The sequence below is a fragment of the Fukomys damarensis genome, unplaced genomic scaffold (assembly GCF_012274545.1).
Source record: "Fukomys damarensis isolate Sample0158 unplaced genomic scaffold, DMR_v1.0_HiC HiC_scaffold_36, whole genome shotgun sequence".
NCBI lineage: Eukaryota > Metazoa > Chordata > Mammalia > Rodentia > Bathyergidae > Fukomys > Fukomys damarensis.
The window spans coordinates 19,165,137-19,186,024 of NW_022900948.1; the positions used below are offsets into that span (position 1 = coordinate 19,165,137).

General features: G+C 38.0%; 1 protein-coding gene across 3 annotated transcripts in view; it reads left to right on the top strand.

The window, feature by feature from the left end:
- Plppr1 (phospholipid phosphatase related 1) overlaps positions 1-20,888 on the top strand; it is a 309,420-nt gene that overhangs the window by 15,050 nt on the left and 273,482 nt on the right. Inside the window, exon 1 of one of the 3 annotated variants that reach the window (XM_033759180.1) lies at positions 12,361-12,381. The exons of the other annotated variants lie outside the window; for them this stretch is intronic. The gene's annotated coding sequence lies outside the window, so the exon portion shown is untranslated. Of the gene's footprint in view, positions 1-12,360; positions 12,382-20,888 lie in introns of those variants that run through there. 3 annotated transcript variants of the gene reach the window in all.

Below are 20,888 nucleotides of genomic sequence, written 5' to 3' on the forward strand. Positions count from 1 at the left end.
CTGAGATTTAATTGCTTCTCTTATAAAATGAAGACAAGAATATTCAAAAAGAATTATTAAGAGATAATGTACAAGATATATTTTTGAATTCTTATCAAGTACTATGAATATGTTATTACTAATTCTGCGCCATCATTTCATAAAGGAAGATAAATAATTCTTTCAGTAATGTGAGGCTCAAATTGTTACTGCTCATTTGTCAGTCGAAAAACTAAAGCATGGAGTTTGAATCTGATGAGAATTCATGTGCTGAGGACATAAACCACCCAGGATCAAATGTGTTTGTTTTTTATATAACTATAGCATTCTATGGTAAACATAAGAGGCATCCATACAGGAAGTCACTGCCTAGTTTTCCTAAATCTGCTTAACTGAGGCTCTTAAGTTTTTTGCTTATTGTATTCCCTCTTGAGTATGAAGAGAGTCTGAGGTTACGCAAAGAGTTAAGAAGGTTCTTAACCTTGATTGTAAAACTGTAAATAGGTGAAAATGGGGCTGCAAGAGGAAAATGAGAAGGGTAAAGGGAGCAGATAATTCAGACATGGCTGAGTGGTTTGAAAGCACAGAAGTCAGGGCCAAAGTTAAGGTCCATGTTGAAGTCACAAAAGCATTTTGACAAAAATCACCATGAAAATGCAAGTGGGTGAATAGCCAGGATAAAACCTAAACAGATTGGCTGAGGTTCTGATGCTTAGGTGATAGTTGAAACTGGCCATATTCCGCTTTGATTTATGAGATATATTTAAGTCTGCAATAAATGTTTTTTGGATAGCTGAATAAATAGCAGCTTCTTAAATGAGGGGAAATGAGAGCTGGGCGTGGTGGCACATGCCTGTAATCCCAGCTCTCAGGAGGCCAAGGCAGGAGGATTGCTGCGTGTTTGAGACCAGCCTGGGCTAAACAGTGAGTTCCAGGGCAGTCTGAATTACATAGTGAGACCCTTTCTCAAAAAAAAAAAAAAAAAAAAGAGGGTAAATAAAGGCATAAGTGAACCAAAAGAGCAGTGAATGAATGAAAAGATTCTGAACTTCTAAGAGTTGGAAGCTGGATGTTTAATTGGTGCTGGACTAGAGATCCAAATGATTGTCTTAATGACACATTTTTTTTTTTTTTAGCAAGATAGGGTGAGAAAAGAGGCTGTCTCCAAAGCTGTTCAAGGGAGAAGCAGTAATACCACCTGATACCTGCAGAGTTTTGATATCATTGCACTATCCAGGGCCATAGTAAAGAATAACAGGAAAGCCTGGCTCTGGATTCCCACAGATGATTTTCAGATTTGATCTACTAGCTTCAACCTGAGCAAGATATTTAACCTTTCTAATCTTCAATTTCTTCTGAGAATGGGTTCATAACACCTACCTAATGACTATTGTAAGGAATATCTGATCTTCCCATAAATCTCCTGGCACATTGTTCATTCTCAACAAAGGTTGGTTGCCTTCCCATTGCCTTAATCTTCAGTGATAAAAATACAAAAATATCAGCAACATCCTTAGGATACATACCTTAATATCTAACAAAGATCTACAACTTCTTTTGACATTATAGAAATTCATATTAACTAGCTAACACTGGTTCATTTCTAAAAAATATGAATTAGATCTTTCTTTCTTTCTTTCTTTCTTTCTTTCTTTCTTTCTTTCTTTCTTTCTTTCTTTGTTTTTTGGGGTGGTACCAGGGATCAAAGTCTAGACCTTGCACTTGGGTGGAAGGTGCTGTACCACTGAGCTAAATCCCTGGTCTCACTATGTAGTTCAGACTGGCCTTGAACTAAATGTGTATCCCAACTTGAGGTGATCCTCCTGCCTCAGCCTTCCAATCTCCCAATTGTTGGGATTATGGGTGTATAATACCACACACGACTTTGTGTGTGTGTGTGTGTGTGTGTGTGTGTGTGTGTGTGTAGTTTTGAGACAGGTTCTACCTATGTCTGGCCAGGGACTGGCCTTGAACTTACTATGTAGTCCAGGCTGGCCTTGAACTCACTCATGGCAGTTCTGCTGCCTCATCCTTCCAAGCGCTGAGATTACAGGCATGCGCCACCACACCCAGCAAACTAGATTTTCTTAAGTATGTACATGTATCTAAGCATACTGCACAAAGACCTGTCAAACACAGGCTTCACCTGTCTGTATCTTTCCTCTGACCTTTTCCTGGTCTCTGCCCCTTACTTTGCTTTACTTTTATCTTCATCTATCTCTTTGCCCTTTTGAGGAAGCCCTTGGGGTTGACCCTGATATGCGACTCCACACCCAGAGTCCACTGCACAGACTTCATCCCACACCCAGCCTGGCCGGAAGATTGCTTACTTCCACCCCACCCCCATCAACTGCCCCAATTCTTTCTCTCTCTTGTTCATACAAAATCTACTAGAACCTCTGTTTTCTCTCCAAACGTTTTCTCAACCGTTGGGTTATTCTTGATATTAGCAATTTTACAAATCCTTGCATTTATTTTGTTTTGATGCTTTTATCTTGGTTATGTGTCCTGTTTATTGTGTGGTCTCTGAAGACCCCCTCCTACAAATCACTGTAGTTTCTCCAGGTGACTCACCTTTTCTTCCCTATATATCATAGTTGGAGTCATATTTGCACTTGCGATGCCTCTTCTCCCACACCCAGTCTTTTTAATCCTCTGTTGACTTCTAGATGATGGGATTTTTGCTCCTTTCTTTTTTTTTGGTACCGGGGATCGAACTCGGGTCCTTGCGCTTGTGAGGGAGGCCACCGAACCGCTGAGCTAAATCCCCAGCCCTTTTTGCTCCTTTCTTCCTGTGAAGTCCTTGCAGTTCTTCTCCCTGGCCGTCTGGGCTCTCATGTTTCTGTTTTGAAGTCTCTTCCCTGCTTCCACATCACTGTGGATCAGAGTTAGTTGCAGAGTAGTAGGCCACCAAATGACTTAATCTACCCAGTGGAAAATGAAATTGCATCAGAGCTGTGAAGAGTGTATCCGAGCCCTACACAAAGCAAATTGTCTTTTCTCCAGTGTGTATTTGTCCTCCTTTCCTGCCCTGCCTGTGGTTTGACTCAGGATCATCCTTCCTTCATTAACCCAAACAATTTCCCTTCTCTTCTTTCCTTGATATCCCTTCAGTTTTTCTCTCCTTTTATTGTTCATCCCCACTATTAGTAACTCCTCCTCCAGATCTGAATCATGTGATTTCTCACCATCTGATGCTTATCACTTGTGCTTTTTAAAAGTATACTTTTATAATACTGACACTGTAAATTAACTGTCTCCAAATACATTTGTGACTATAGTCTGTCTTGAATACACCTTCGCCCTCCCGTGTATGCGTGCGTGTGTATGTGTGTGTCTCTCTCGGGTTACCTGTCTACAAATACAGTTACCACAATGACCTCAAATTTGCTATCTTGCCTCAGCCTCCTTGAGTGCTAGGTTTAAGATATGGATTATTATGCCGGCCTGCTTCTGACTCCTCCTCCTTATTATTATTATTTGACATTTTAAGACAAGGCCTTGCCAACTTTGTGACATGGTCTTGAACTTGCAATCGTCCTGTCTCAGGCTCTGGATTATCTGGGATTACAAGTGTGCACCACCACATGCAGCCACACTACCTATCTTTAAACAGCTTTTTAATTTCTTTTTCTGCTTCCTCATTTTGATTACTTCCATCTTTCTTTAACTTGAGATATTAAGCATGGTTAAGATATTACTAATACTTTTAGAAAATGAATCTTTATTGTTTATTTAGTTTAAGTGAGTTTTGTAATTTTCCTCAAATTACATCATACCGATGGACCCAGCCTATGCCATAGAACAAGCTCAATAAATCATCACATATTGTATACATGTATTGAAATCTTCCACTCTACCTTGTAAATGTGTACATTTATTATGTATCAATTAAAAAATAAATAAGGAAATTAATGGAATGAATCACCTGATTGTTCATCCCATTTGCTAGGCCCAATTTCATTTCTTCTTTTTTGTGTGTTTCTCAAGAATTGTGTCAAGAGAAATGTGTCAGAGAAAAGGTTCCATAAATAGATCATTACTCACAGGGAGAGATGCCAAATGGCCTTGTTCTGTGTCCAAGAAAACATTGGGACTCCTGAAAAGCAAAATGAAAAATGAAACTGAGCTTATCATTTCTTGGGAAGGAAAAAGGCATAGACATAAGACAGCATGATTCTCGATTTAGTAAGCACTTGAGGAGGAGGAGGTACCAGACTTGCTCTGAGCTAATTAAAAGCCACAAGGATCCTATTGCCCTGGTCTTTTAAAAAACTATATAAACTTACTGCAGCTATTCTATCTTCCTATAAGATGTCACAGAGGAATATGCTACTTTGAGATGTTAAGTTATTCAGGAAAAATGGAGTTCAGAAGGAGATAGTAAATCACAATGATCCAGAGATCACTGTTCAGGGAAAGGGTTCTTTTTCTTCAGGTAAAATGTAAGATTGATGTGATGCTGTCTCATTTTAGATAGATTCATAGAGACATTGATTTTTATGACAGGAAATATGCACATCTCCTAATGCATTTCCATTGAATGCTCGTACTCCACAAATCCTTTGAGGCCAGATCTTCATTCAGAGCCACTGTGTAGACTCACTGGCCATTCACTAGTCTATGTGAACAGTTAAACCTTAAAATATGGAATAGCTACAGCAGTATATATGGCCTAGAGTGGGTTAATTAACATACAATCCAAAAGCACTACCAAATAAGAAATAGGACATAGCAAAATAAGCTAAACAAAAGAACAAGAACAATTCATAAAAAATAAAATACAAATAATCAATAAGTGTATCAAGAAATACAGTTCAATTTCACTAATGGGTGGAGAAATAAGAACTCAAAGTACTATTCATTTCTCCCAGTATCAATTAACAATTTAGAAAATGGAAGCAAACAGGTTAAATAATTTGCCTGGGGTGATACAATGCTTGAGGGTAGAACTAGGACTTGATATATGGTAGGCTGGCTCCAAAGTTGGCATTCTCAATGACTCTGGTTTATTCTTGCTCAAGCAATGGAGTAAGAGTATTGAAAATTCTATTTTGCGTAAAGGAAAAAACCTATATATAATATATAGGTTGATATTTCTAATTAGAGCTTTGATTTAAACACCTGAAATACTGTGATAGGAGTTTCTGAGAAACATCAGGATCTATGATATTGTGTATTCTGAATTAATTTGAATCTTCTTCAGCATCTTTTTTGGAAAAAATAATAGGCATCGACAGAATTTTCTGTCCATGCTGAGAGGTGGAGGGGAGTCATGCAGCTGATTATGTTTTAAGTAGAAAGTCATAGCCATAAAAGAAAAGCAATAAAAGTTAAGTGTGTATTTGAGCTTTCCAAGAAAAACTGAGGTTGGATTTTTGGTAACAAGACATCTCTTAGGAAGAGTTTCCCAAAATATTCTGCCATTTAATTGCTTCTGTCAAAGTCAAATGTGAAAGAGATGACATCCGGAACAGGGGATACTGTAAGACTCATTATGAATATTGGGGGTAGAACAGAGTAAAGAACCCAGAAAAGAGATGGCAGCTGCTATTAGTAGGGCTAATTTCTCTATTGATCTCTCTACTGGTGCTAAGTTGATTAAAAAGGTTATAAGTCAAAATTGGCTCACATCGATGCCTATTAATAAGAGTATGGATTGATCCTAGACAAGCTAGAACTGTTCCCACTTCGAAAACCCAACATTCTGAGTCTTTCATCTCACTGCTTTTGTGCCCTTTTGTCTTTATCTGTTTTCTTCAACTTCACTTTGTCAGTTAAATGTTTCAAGCTTGACCGTCACTCTGCATTCACTTTGTCTCTTCATATGGCTTCCTTAGCAGTGTCCTTTCATAGATTTCCTTTTGCCTCCATGGATTCTTATTTTCAGTCTACTTTTCTAGTTTATCTGACTCCATCTTCCCTTAAATGCTGATGTTGCTATGCTTCCATTCTCTGCTCTCCACCATCCTACTAATATCGTTTCTGTTTTTTTTTATTTGTCACTATCATAATTTTGACAATGTAATTTTTAACTTGTATCCTAATTGGTTTCTTGCCTGTGCCCCTCCAATTCTTTGTAACTACTACTGTCTGACCTGTCTATCTTTCTGTCTGTCTATCTATCCACATCCATTATATCTTTAATCGTTAATCATCTCATTCTTCTGCAGTGCTCAGTACTTCATCATGAAATCAGAGCTTTTTGTTCTGATACTTGATCTGCTACCAGTAAGCCCCAGATTCGTCTTCACCCTTGCATCTCCTATTTACTCACACTGCATCTGAAGTCTTGCCTTTTTTTCAAGTGTGCTTTGCATATTCCTGCTCTCACACCTTTGATGGTCTTGTCCCATGTATACTTGTCGATGTTTTAAGTAGCTTTCAGAACCTACTAACCCCCTTTGTCTTTTCAGATGCTTCTCATCAAAAATATTTTCTTCTTAATTTGCATGGTGTACTTTGCATTTTTAACACTGCTTGTTTCATTTTTATTTTTCTTTGTAGTTATTCTGTATATGTATCACTCTCTTTGAAGACAGGTAGATGCATATTATTTAATTTAGAGATAGAGAGATAGTGTAGGTAATTCTAGCACCCAATGGTGATAACTAGTATTTACATTTTAATGCATATCTTTTCAGGCTATCTTTAAGTGTATAGACACAAAATGGTGTCACAATATAGCTCTTCTTTTATAATCCAATTTTATGACATAATGAGGAGTCAGAACTGAATGATAGTTAATTCAGTTATATTAGAAATGGATCGACTGCTTTGAAATCCTTGTTTCACTACTTATTAGTTAGATAAACTTGATGTATTTAACCTCTCTGCACTTCAGCTCACTAATATGTAAAATGTGGATAACAGTGTCTACCTCTAATGCTTGAGACAACAATTTGATGTAATCCATATAGAACATGTCATAGTGTATATGGCATAATAAGCACATAATGTTTCTTGCTACAATTGTGAAAACATATCCAAACATCTCTTTATGAAAATAAATATAATCTAGATTGATGATTTTTCAAGTGGTGGCGATCTTGCCTCACTGTCCAACCCCAGGGAATTTCTGGCAGTATTTGGAGACATCTTCTGGTTGTCACACAGTGTGGGGAGGAAGAGTGCCACTGGCATCTAGTGGGTTGGGGCAAGAGCTGCTGCCACACTTTTTTCTGTACCTAGGATGGCCCCCAAACAGACTCACGCGGCCCCAAACATCAATAATGGCCATGTTGAGAAACCACGATTAGGATGTCCACAGTGACACTGGGCACAGATGAGACAGCCAGGAGTGCTGAGATGACTGAGGTGGTTGAGGGGGCTGTGGCTTCTCTCTGTACTGCCTTTTCTCCTTTAGGAAGGCAGACTGGGCTTGTCCACATGTAGGGAAAGGTTTCCCAGGGGTGCCAGAGAGCAAACCCCAAAGTACAAAGTCTTTCCCATCCTCTGCTTAGCTCATGTTTGCTAATGTCCAATTGGCCAAAGCACATCTATGGCCAGCCCTTGATTAAAGGGACAGATAAACAGACTCCATGTTTTGATCGGTGCTACAAACCATTGCAACTTTTAGTTCCTTAAATCTGTCTCGTCGAGGGGATGTATTTTGAGATTCATTCTGCTTGCTGTACTGCTTTTCATGAAGGCTATACCAATTTGTTCAACTCAGCAACACCTGTTTATATTTCATTATCTCAATGTTACTTCTAAATTGGTGTTAAAAAAGACATTAGCACTTGCAGTCTTTGATCAGTCAGGTGAGAATAATAGGGTAGGACAGAAATAGAAGAAAAGAGAAACTATATATTAATTTGTTTTTGATGTTTTCTCTCAGAAAAGCTCAGACTCAAGTGTTAAACAGCCTGATCACATCTCACTGTGGATGACCCATGGTACCTAAGACAGAACATGTAGAAGTGTTATCCTAACCCTACCAGGTGACATTTCCTGCACTTCTTATTTCAGTGAGTTGTACCACATTATCTAATTACCACAGCCTGAAAAGCAGGTCTCTTGGTGCCTTCCTGCCCCTCACTTACTTTTTGGTTATTCACCAAGCCCTCCATTATTTTGCATCTCGAATGACTCCAAGATTGCTTTTATAGTTTTCCACTCCCAGCACCCCAGAGTTCAGTCAGACTCTTACTAGTCCTTTCTTGGATCATTACGATATCCCTGTGTTTACTGTTATCTCTTCTACTGCACTTTATGCACTCTAGCACCTCTAGAGCTACTTTTCCAAAATAAAACCCATAACAAGTCAATTCTATGACAAAAATCCCTTAAAATTCATGTCCTTTGTGTAGTTTCCACTTCCTTCAAGAATTAAATGTCTTATCAGAGCATTTATGCCTCTGCTTTGGTGGTAGTGATGATGCTCCCTCTGCCTTTTTAACCTTTTGGTTTAAATAAATGAGATCTCATGTGTCTGAATGAATCAATAAGTACTCTATGAAAGTACTTCTGTGTGGCTAGAGTAGAAAGTTGGGAAGTCTTAAGGAAATGATATAGCTTGAAGGGTGGTCTTGGGCTTGCTTATAAATAGCTTTGTGTATTAAGAGGAAATAAATTTATTCTGTGTGAAACTAGGAGCATATGCTGGCCATTGCCACTCTAGCTAATCTCTAGAAAGATAAATATCAAACCTTATTTACCAAATACTTCAGGTCAAAATATTACTTACATGTATACTCTTATTCATGTTGAACCACAAGTCTTTGATGAAATTCAGTCCTCCTGATAGTCTGGACTTTAGAACACAAAGGTTTCACATTCACAAGATAATTTCTCAGGCCTCTCTCTTGTGCATTTATTTCTTTGGACACAATCTTTGACCTCCTTAGAATATGATTCTGAAACACACTGATGACACTGAATTACAACAGAGTCCAAAATGGTGCACTGGGATCAGGTGTAATATTTCTGTTAGGCTTTCCTGTTTTATGCTGTGCTTTGCACAAATCCAGTAGCCTCTTTCAGGCAGGATTTGTTCTTCACAAAGACTTATTACCCATTTTCCAATGCCCCATGATCCCTGAGGATATCACAAATTGGTTTGTTCCAGTGCTTTCCCCTGTCCTAGCCACTGAAACACTGACCATCAGAAGGAGAGAACTGCACACAAACAAATAAATAAATAATCAATGAACCTTCTTTGTTTCAAGTCTCTGTCTTTGTTCTGCAAACTTCCATGTGCATTTGCTGTGTCAGCCAAAAGTGAAACAGACAGAATGGGAATTGAGGAAGGCCATTAGGAGCTGAACCAGCAGCTGTCAGATAAGGACATCCCCTTACCCTGCTCAGAGCAGGAGCATGAAGATCGGGGTTGTCTTCCCAGGGAGTGCAGCACAGTCACTTTATTCCGTAACAACTGGAAAAATTCATAAACAAAAGGTTCCATGTGGTCTGATTAACCTGAGCTCATAAGTTCAGTTTCTAGGATTCTGGGTTCCTTTTAGTTGAAGTACTGATTGTGTAAAGAGGTCAGCATTGGGAGGGGGATTTTCCCACTTTGAATAAGGTCAAGTTCTGTTTCCCTTGCAGGGTTTTTGCATCCTGTACAGGACCATCTGAGTTTTTAATGCTAGCAATGGGAAATAATCTGAATGTATTAGTCTTTCCTATGCTAATTCAGAAAGCATCTTTCTGCAATTCATGTAACAAAGATAGTATAGAAAATCAAATGATTGGGTATGAAATGGGTTGCGAGTAAGTTCCGATTCAAGACAGAGCTTACCTGTGAGTTTTCAGCTGAAGCAGTTATGATTACCTTTCTGAAAGCAGTTTGGCCAAGTGTGTCAAGTAAATCAAAAGATCAGCTAATCAATTCCTTATAGAGTTGGATTAGACATTCTCATTTCAAATGGCAGCTTTATGCTTACTCATTGCCTTGAATAACTTTAAATACTCTATGTTATCTTTCTGCTTCATTATTTATATAATCATTGGCTCTTGATATTCTGCTTTAGGTCATATAAAATCACTTACAGTTATTTTCAACAGAGGACCTTTATATCATAATCCAATTTGATGGATCCCCCCCTGCCATGTTGGAATTCTCATTTTAAATTTATTGATCTATCTGGTTATTACGTTGGGCTACATGGCTCCACATCACATTGGTAGAATGGAGAGGCACAGTGAACAGATGTATGTGTTTTGAAGTTTCTTTTGCCAGTGGACACAATTAACTACCTCTTTTGAGCTGTCAGATTTTCAAGCCATTGCTTGCTTCAAATATATTTAAATTTTACATCACATTCAAAAAGCTATCTGTCTTTTCTATCTGTAGCAATACTTTATGTAAGTTATGAACACAACAGTCATGATAATAACAACTTCCATTCATTAAGTCTTTGCCAGTACCAGACTGTGTAAGTGCTTTATGTGGATTATCTAAATGCTTTGTATTATGGAGAAATATATTCACTCATCACTCAGCATCTCTGGAAGATTTTGTCCAGAGCCCCTGAGGGATACTGAAATCTGTAGATGCTCAAGTCCCTTATATAATATGGCATAGTGTTTGTGATTTCAAATACCCTGGAAACTGTGTAAGTAGTCTATACTATATTGTTTAGGGAATAATGACAATAAAAATCTGTACATGTTCAGTAAAGACACAGCTTTTTTCTAAATATTTTGATTCATAGTTGGCTGAACTGCTGCACACGGAACTTGCAGATACACAGGGCTGTACTGTTCTTATCCATAGTCTTCAGGTGAGAAGAAGGAGGAGGCTCAGAAAAGCTAGTCCACAACTAGTACATTTGAACTTCAAGATTAAAACCGATAGCTGGGCACAACAGTACATGTCTATAATCCAGTTACTTGGCAGGCTGAGGTGGGAAGATCACAAGTTTGAGGCCCATGAAGGCAACATAGCTAGACCACCATCTTTCAACTTTTAAAGCAATTTGAGTATCATTGAAACCTCTTTTTCTATAGCTCTTACTCAGTGTCCATAATTTATTTTGGCTAGGTAGTACTTCCAGCTCTCTCTGGATTATTTTTTACAGCTGAAAGATCCCTAATACCTTCTGGGAGTGTGTGTTGGACACATGACCCACAGGATTACATATGTCCATGAAAGTGTTATTCAGCCCACAAAACCATATATAACTGGGCCGGGAATTTGGCTCAATAGTTCTGCCGCCTGCCTCACAAGTGCAAGGCCCTGAGTTCAATCTCTGGTACAAAACAAACAAAGAAACATATAAACATATATAACTTTTATAGAGATTGTCTTCATTATCTCCTCATCATAGCATTTCGTTAGTACTATCTTGGGTAGTTTCTGTTTCTGAGTTCTTTTCTGCTTGTATGTCTGCATTGGATCTGGAGCAGGGTGTACCCATAGCAACCTCTTTTGCTAGGACAAGAGAACCTTCCAGTCACAGCCATAGTCCTATGGTCTGAAGGATTTGGTGCTATCTTATGAGCTCAGGACAACTTAGTGGGGTGGTCAAGGAATCCTGTTTGATCAGAGAAATCAGGTCCTTCTATTACAAAAAGGAGCCAAGATTTTAAACTATCTAGTAGCTGAGAAGCTCAGCTAGGATTAAATTAGCTTCAAGTAGTATTTTTGTCTTGTATTGGTTTGCAGACTTCTGAATATTACCCATGATTAAAATTATATACATATATGTATGTATGTAATATATATAGTGTATATATATATATATATGTATGCATTTTTTAATAGCAGGGATTGAACCCAGAGCCGTTGCACTGAGATACACTGTCAGCCCTTTTAAAATTTTATTTCATTTTGAAAAAGTGTCTTCTTCAGTCACTAAGTTGTGCAAGCTGGGCTTAAATTTGTGATCCTCCTGCCTCAGCCTTCCATAGTACTGCAATTATAGATATACACTACTGGATATAACTGTGTGCATTCATTGATAAATCCTTATGTGTCCTGAGTCTTTTCATTTTGGATACTTGTAAAACTAATAAAATTAAATTCTGACAGATGCTTGTGTCATTCGGAATGTCTCAGTCCAGTCTCTGAGTGTTTATTCAGCTTCTGGCTGTGTGAGTAAGTACTCAGCCACAGAAGTCAGTAACATTGATGGTGATCCTTATTAATTTCTGAGCTCAATTTCCCCCAGGGTTTGATCGTCAGTTGTTAGGAAACAATTCCTAGTAATTGTTACTGGTTTACAGGCTTTTTAAATACTCAGTCTTTTTTTGTGCTCACATTTTCCCAAAAAGAAATGTTCAATTTAATCTCTCTCTCCTTCTCATCCCTGGTGACCTGTGAGCATAATTAGAAAGAATTTGGGAAGGCTCAGGGCTCAAGTTCTTTCCTTTTTCTCCTTTGGGCTCCACATAGCCTTGACCATGCCATTGAGGAAGAAAAACAAAGAGAAGAAGCAGGATTTCCAGACATCTAAGGTAAGAAAGAGAAGAAAGTTTCTCAACAAATTAAAAATGTACCTAAAAGTAGTAATGATCTCACTTTTTTTTTCTTCCATTAAGTTTATTGGTGGATTTTAGATATACAATAGTTATATTCAATACAGTTATTTTGGGATCTTGTACCTTTACCTAATGTATCTTGGTTCTTATTTTTTCCCTATTCCCCTGCCCTCCTTTCATCCCCTCCACCCTTCCCTATTTACAAAGATTTTGTTTCCATTTTTTCCTTTTCTCATATTTTTCTTTTCCCTTCTTTCTTTTCCCCTCCCCCTCCCACTTCCCTACTCCTTTAGACCTTTTCTTCCTATTTCACATTACCAATTATACATTTTGATCCTTATCTATATGTTCAGTTTTTCACACCAGAGAAACTATTCGGTTTTTAGACATGTGTCCTATAATTTCACTTAAGAGTAGGGCCTCAATGTGCATCCATTTAACTATAAATGTCTCTAGTTTCTTATTCTTTATGGCTGAGTAGTACTCCATTTTATATATTTAAAAAACCACATCTTTATCCAGTCTCCAGTTGATAGGCAACTGGGCTGTTTCCAAATTTTAGCTATTACAAACTGCTGCTATAAACATGGGTGTGAATATATCACTATGGTATGATTCTTTTAATTCTTTTGGAAGATACCCAGGAGAGGAATAGCTGGGTCAAATGGGGCCTCTATTCCCAGCTCTTTGAGGTATCTTCATATTGATTTCCACAGAGGTTGCACCAGTCTGCACTTCCACCAACAATGGGTTCCTTTCTCCCGACAACTCTGTCAGCATTTGTTATAGGTTGATTTCTTGATAGCAGCCATTCTTTTTGGGGTGTTGTAGAATCTCAGTGTTGTTTTCATCTGCATCTTTTGAATGACCAGTAATGTTGAATGTTTTTCGTATGTTTATTTGCTATCTTTACTTCTTTGTCTGAGAAATGTCTGTTTTTCAAATGCCCATTTTTGAATTGGGTCTCTATATTTGGGGGGGGTCTGATTTTTAAGTTCTTTACGTATTCTAGATAATAGTCCTTTGTCTGAGAAACAACTGATAACATTATTTTCCCCACACTGTAGATTGTCTCAGCTCTGTTGGTGATTTCTCTTGCAGTGCAAAAGCTTTTTAATAAGATGAGATCCCAGGTGTTGATTCTTTGTGCTAGTTCTGGTGCTACTTAGGTTTTGTTCATAAAGTCTTTTCCTATGCCAATGTCCTCAAGATTCTACCTAATTTGTCTTCGAGCAAATTTAATGTTTCTGTTTTAATATTTATATCTTTAATGAAGTTTGATTTTAGTTTAGTGCATGGTGAAAGGTAGGGTTCTAGTTTTAATCTTTGGCAGGTTGAAATCTAGTTTTTCCAGCACCATCTTTCCTACCTTGAGAATGGTTGGCTCCTTTGCTAAAGATGAGGTAGCTGAGTATGTCTGGAGTTGTTTCTGCATCTTCTAACCTATTCCACTGATCTTCAGGTCTGTTTTTTGGCAGTACCATGATGTTTATATCACTGTGGCTTTGTAGTGTAGTTTCAAATTGGGGATTGTGATACCCCCTGCCATGTCTCTGTTGTCTAGAATTGCTTTTGCTATTCTAAGTCTCTTCTGATTCCAAATTAATTTTTGGATTGTTGCCTCAAGTTTTGTGAAACATACTGTTTTGATTTTAATAGGGATTACACTGAATCTATATAGCAATTTTGGAAGTATGGCCATTTGCATTTTATTGGTTATTCATGCCCAGGAACAGGGAATGTCTTTCTATTTTTTTATGTTTTCTTCAGTAATGAACCCACTTCTTATACTACAAAACTTGAGCACTCAAAGGCTGCTCCTTTTTTCTTGTGTAGCCAGTTCTTAGGCCCAGGTGGGACAGGAGGAAGGTGATGTTTCTTACTTTATCAACCTCATTTTTGTTTTATTTTCCACATGCATCTGGAGGATGGAGAGAGATAGAGTAGGAAGTAAGGAAAGCTTGGTTGAGAATTAGATCTGATAAAGAGGTTCATTCATAGCAGAAACTGGGTGAACAGAGACTGAGTGAGGATGATAAAACAAAGATAGACTTGGAGATAGAAAAGAAGAGGGACCCATGTCACTTTTTTTAGGCAGAACTTGGAAATGATGTTGATCTCAGAAATCCTTCATGGTGCACATGGATGCCAGGAGTTTGTCCTGGCCTTGGTGAAATGGGTCTGTGTTGAAATTAAACATGGTGGAACTCTAGACTCCCTTGTGGACCACCAGCTCTACTGTTTGCTTTTCTCTTCATTTGATCTCAGAAATCCTTCATGGTGCACATGGATGCCAGGAGTTTGTCCTGGCCTTGGTGAAATTTGGGTTGTGATTTCCCTTGGTGAAAATGGGTCTGTGTTGAAATTAAACATGGTGGGACTCTAGACTCCCTTGTGGACCACCAGCTCTACTGTTTGCTTTTCGCTTCGTACCTACTTGGCCATTCTCCCTATCAACTCTGTCAACCTGATTGGTGTGGGAGAGAAAGAAACGCTTGGGTGTTGTGTCCAAGCAAATTGGCCTGAGACAGTGTAATAGATTTCCCTCGCTATGGACAGGAAAGTGTAGGGTGTGCTTATTGAGAAACCAGGTACGACACTGATAGGGCATGGAGAGCTGTGGACGCCCTGTGGCTAGGAATATGGGATGGTTAGCAACAGGGTAAGTGGACCAATATTGGGAGATAAAGCTGACATGATTATCTTTGATCATCTGTCTACTCTCTGATCAAGTCCAGTATCTGTGTCCCAACCCAGTGCCTTATTTATTCAGATTTTGCCAGATTTTCCACTCACTCCCTTTTTCTGCTTGAGGATCCAATCCAGGATTACATCTTGCATTGAGATGTCATGTCTCCTTTATCTCATAGATTAATTTTTCATGGCTCTGACACTTTTGAAAAACCTTCGTTAATTATTTTGTGGAGTGCTCCTTACTTTGGCTTTGTTTGACTTTTAAAATTATGATTAGATTGACCTACATTTTGGAAAGAGTCCTACAGATGTAATGTACCCATCTGGGCACATCATATCACAAGTTTTATGATATTGATATGTCCCATTATTGACCTTGTTAACCTGGATCATTCCATGAAGGTGATGCCCACGGGCTTTCTCCATTATAAAATTACCATGTTTTCTTTTGTAATTAAAGCAAAATAAGAAATTTCCATGGTCTCAAAATGTGTGCCCCATTTATTTTCGCTCTTTCAGTAATAATTCAATACTATTCTTGTTTATTTTGTTTCTCAAATTCTTTCTACTTTGGGTATAGACAGCTCTTTCAGGTTGACCTTACTTCTCATTTTTATAAAGTACTACTTTTTACAACTATTTTAGGTTCACAGCAAAATGGAAAAAGACAGAGATTTTCTCTACATGTGTATAGTCTCCTCCATTACAAACATTTTCTATCAAGATGGTACTTTTTTTTATAATCAAGTTTACACTGAAACATCATTATCAGGGACAGCCCAGAATTTATACTGGGCTTCAGAAAGTTTTGTTGTTGTTGTTGTGGGGGGCAGTCCTGGGCATCAGATCCAAGGCCTTGTGCATAGCAGGCAAGTACTTTACCACTGAGCCATAGCCCTAGCACAAATTTATGTTCCTTTTTTGGAAAAAGCGTAACGATATGGCTGGATGTTACTTTTTTATACTGGTTATTTAATTTTTGTTTCAATGATGGCTCATTACCAGCCTCAGTAGTTTTCCTTGCAGTGTGAAGAGCAGCACGCGGGAGAACTGAGAGGCAGAATGAAGCTGACTGAAGAAACACTGTGATGGTGAAGATGAAGGAAAAATACAGGATTGTATATCGTTGTCCCGCAAGACTTGGTGGCCACTGGCATGGTTCACAGTAGAGGGATGGTGTACATAATGGCATCTGATCCAGAAGATTATGAAGATGCAAAGCTAAATAAGAGGAAAATATGAAGGGTCTGGAGAGGGCAAATGCACCAGGGTAAATTAGAAGCAAATTTATATATGAGAGCCAAGTGAAAGAATTAATTGGTTAACTCTGCCCTGAAATCCAAGAGCTATTTCATCAGAAGTGGAAGAATTGAAGATGGAAAGAAGGGGATTGTGACACTGGCTATGGGATGATGAGATCTGGGACAGGAGTGGAAGAGTTTGAAGAGTTAACTACAGAGGACTGGTAGAGAAAGAGAAACTCGGAAATTCAAGTAGTTATTAATCTCTACTGCTCTTTGGATAGACCTACCAATCAGCCAAGGCAGGGTTCTCACTGCCCATTTTCCTTTAGCCCAGCTTTTCTGGCACAAGACACTCAATACCTCTAACATGTCAAGCCTACCGTTCATATTGTCCTATACACCCTGAAAGCTCTCTCCTTCCACAGTACCTAGGTAATGTTTACCATGTTGTTGTGTCTTTTGAATAAACAAATGAGATACCACACTATTGGTCAGTAGTTTGAATGAATCCCCTTGGCTTCTAAAAGTACAATGTTAGAGATATAAGTATCATAAAAATGATTTGATAAAATATTTTTCTGGTTGAAAGGAAGGATATTAATATTCTACAAAAACATATAAGAAATAGCAATTGTATAAAATAACTACTTTTGTCATAAAAGTAGATTATTTCATTAAAGTGAATAAGCACCTGCACTACAAAGTATAGCAATAGTAAAAATAATTTTATTATTGCATATATTAATGCATATTATGGAAATGTTTAGAAAGACAGGATGTATTATAAAAATGCACCATATTTTTAAAGCAACTGACATTTTTAATGCTAACTGTGAGCCAGGAACTATGCTATGTTTTATTTACTATTACTCATTAACTCAAAGTTCTCTCAATATCTCACTATCTACAGTATACTTAGCATCCTCATTTCATGAAAAAAGACACCGAGATCTAGAAATGTTATGTTGATAAGCAACAAGGTTGAATCCTCTGTCTGACTCTGAGGAGCATGCTTTAACCAGTTTGCTCTATTCTTTTCCACTGGAGGGAGTATCTGTTTGAGCCTGCATTGCATCTTCCTTTATGATCAAACATGTTTGTATACACCTGCTACACATAAAGATTAGACCCTATTCGCTGAAACAACTTGGAGGTGAGAAAGAGAAAATGGGCCAAGGGAGTACAGAAAGATGGCTTTCGGGAAACACTTGACTTCATGCTCTGACACACCTGAGCCCAACACGAGGCCAAATTTTCCACTGATATTGTGGTGGGGGTGAGAGGGAAAATGTGGAATCAAAGCTTTCTTCCCTGAGCATGGCTTGATGAGCATTTGGATTCACCATATTTGGTGTGAATATTCTTCATGAATGGGAGATGGAAGGAGCATCATTGACAGTAGCAAGAGACCCTTCTCAAATGGCTTTGCTATTTGTGAACAATGACCAAGATCTGGAAGGGGAGAGGAAGAACCTGGCAAATGCTAAGTGATGGTGGGCAATGAGAAAGATGCTAATGAGCACACTGAAGATGAGTTAACAGGGCCCACCAGTCATATTTGAGTGAGATTCTGACAAGGTAGAGTTGCTTGCAAGTTCTGCCAGAACAGGTTGGGTAGAAACCAATAAAGTTTGATTTATTAGGGTGCCTATGATCCCAGCTGTTGGTGGAACCCACAGAAACTCAAATACTCCTGATTAAAGTTGCTCAGTTCCCATTGTTAACAAGTGCAGCACCTACTGGAAAATGTATATTCAGTCTGAAATAGTATGGGGAGCAAGGCATTCTATTTTATCTGTGTAATGTAGACAAAATAGCATTCTACATTTCCTAGTAGTACCCACCATTACATAATCTTTAATGTTTCTATGCCATCTCTTTCATTTCACACTGATAAATCCATTTCCATTTTATAGGAGAGAAAACTGATGTCTGGGGAAAACAGAGTTGTTCAATTTAATAAGAATATTAATAACAACTAATTAAATCCCAAGATACAATGCTAAGCAAGTTACATGAAATATTATTTAATTCTTAAAATCACTCTGTGAATAACTTTCAGATTATTGATGAATAAATTAAGGTTCAAAAAAGTGAATTACTATAACTTCTTCAACATTGCACAGCTGACAAATTGCTGAATCAGGGTTGATATCTATATCATTCCTACATAAGTGTTTAAAAGTCTAGCTACTTACTACTCTTGGGGAGGCAGAACTGAACTTTGATACTGTGATTACCTGTAAAACAACCTTTCTACCAATTTTTACCTGGAAGGAAGTTTTTCATTGTATGTGAGGTAGATACTCTGTCAAATATCATTTTTGGGTGTGAACTTTTCATTAATATGTATCAAAAGGAAACATGATTTTCAGATGGTTTCATTTCTCATTTCCACTGCTTTCATTAATTTGAATATCAAAGCCTTTGCTTGTTTATACACACTGAAGAATGAGTACTCTAGAAGGAGACAATGCAACTCTCTGAAAAGGTTTTGCCATATTTTTATCAGTAAAAATATTTGTGTGAATCATTCAAGGTTTGTGTGCATAACACACAATAAGCCAAAACAAGTTAAATTTATGAATTAAAGATCTGGTAATTCATCAGCCACCTGTCTGTAAAGGACTTTGATTCAGCAAGTATAATACATTTCCTATAATCACATGGAGGAAATAGGCATTATGGTTATAAAGAAGTGAGCTTTAAAATGTGCAAGAATTTAAATATTTGTAAATCATACATCTGATAAGGGTAAATATTCAAAATATACAATCATACTTTGGCATTCAACTGCTTTGAAACTTTGAATTTTGTGTTTGATGTATTTTGACATGCAAATTTTGTCCTGGTACTTGACATTTTTTGGTACTTAAAGAACAAGCTACAACTTGGCAGTGTTGATTAAGTCATGATTTGTCACCCTTTTCATCCATAACAATTTGGTACTCATCATTTTTATTACTCAGCCTCCTAGAAGTAACTGACAAGTTCCAAGAAACCACTGATATATACAAGGAGCTCTACTCAATAGCAAAACAACAAATAACCTGATTTAAAAGTGGACAAGGATTTGAATAAAAAAAGACACAATAGCCAATAGGTATATGAAAAAAAGTGCTCAACCTCATTAATCATTGGTGAAACATGAATCAAAACCTCACAGTCTTTAGGACAGTGTGCTAGTCACTTTCTCAATGGTGGGACAAAATACCTGACATTCACAATTTAAAGCAGGGCTAGTTTATTTTGGGTCCCAGTTTCAGAGGATTCAGTCTGTAGTTGGACAGTTTGAAGGCAGAAATAGCATGATGGAAGGCCATGATGGAAGGGAAATTGCTCACCTCATGGCAGCCAGGAAGCAGAGAGAAAAGGAAAGCACTGGGCACAAGAATACACTCTTCCAGCCCATACCCCCAATGACTTGCCTCTTTCAGTGAGTCCTCTGCTCTGAACAGCATAATAAGCTATGAATTTATAAGTGGGTTAATCCATTGATGAGCATATTATTCCCATGACCCCCACTTTCCAAATCCTTACCTTTGAACACTGAGTCTTTTGGGAGACATTTTAGATCTACACTATAATAGATGGCTATCATTAAAAAAAAAAAAGACAAACTATAGCAAGGGCTGGCAAAGATGTGGAGGAAAGGAACCCTTGTAAATTTTTGGTGGGGTTGTAATAAATTAGTACAGACATTATGGAAAATAGCATGAAAACTCTTTAAAATTTAAGATACAGGGAAGATAAGACGAGCCATCTGCAATGACTTCAAAGCCCTGTAGTACTTTCATGCTATGTACCTCACTCAACACATCTTCCAAAACTTCTTCCTCAACTGGAAGACACTGCCCAGAGAATGCCACCATGCCTCTGAAGAATCTACACAGAAGCTGTTGAACCAAGAATCCAGCCTGGGAAAGGCACATATTTCTCTGTGGAATATGTGCAGGCTACTAGGGGGCTGTAGAAGTTGGTTGAGGTTAAGAGTGAGCAGCACCCAGCCCAAAGTCCCACCCAAAACTAGTGGCTATGTGGCAGCAAGGGCAGCATCCAGAAGAAACAACAGTAGATCAACACTCTAGTCTGCCTGCCAAAGCTAGAATTGTTGGGGAGAGAGGCTCAGCCCTAGACCTAATAGCCATTGCAATTTCACCTCAGCTGTTGTATTCCGTGCCTGGTTCAAGGTCTCATAGAAGGAGAAGCTTTCGTGTCAAAACCAAGCTCTAAACTATTTACCTTATAAATGGTGTTAACCATGGATCCCAGGGTGTCTTGTACCAGTCAATATCTTAATATGGTTAATGTATACATTTTCTAGCTGTCTCAAATTTTGCGTTTTGCAAGATTTCTGAGGTACTCAAAGTTATGCCAAAGTTGTGTGTGTGTGTGTGTGTGTGTGTGTGTGGGTGTGTGCAGTGTTTTTCTTTATAAGAACCTTAGGGTTTTGCACAATTGTCAAGGAGCCCATTAAAGCAATATTAATTACCACAAGGCAACAACAAAAATCTCTTTAAATAGACAAGTGTTCTCCAAAGGGAG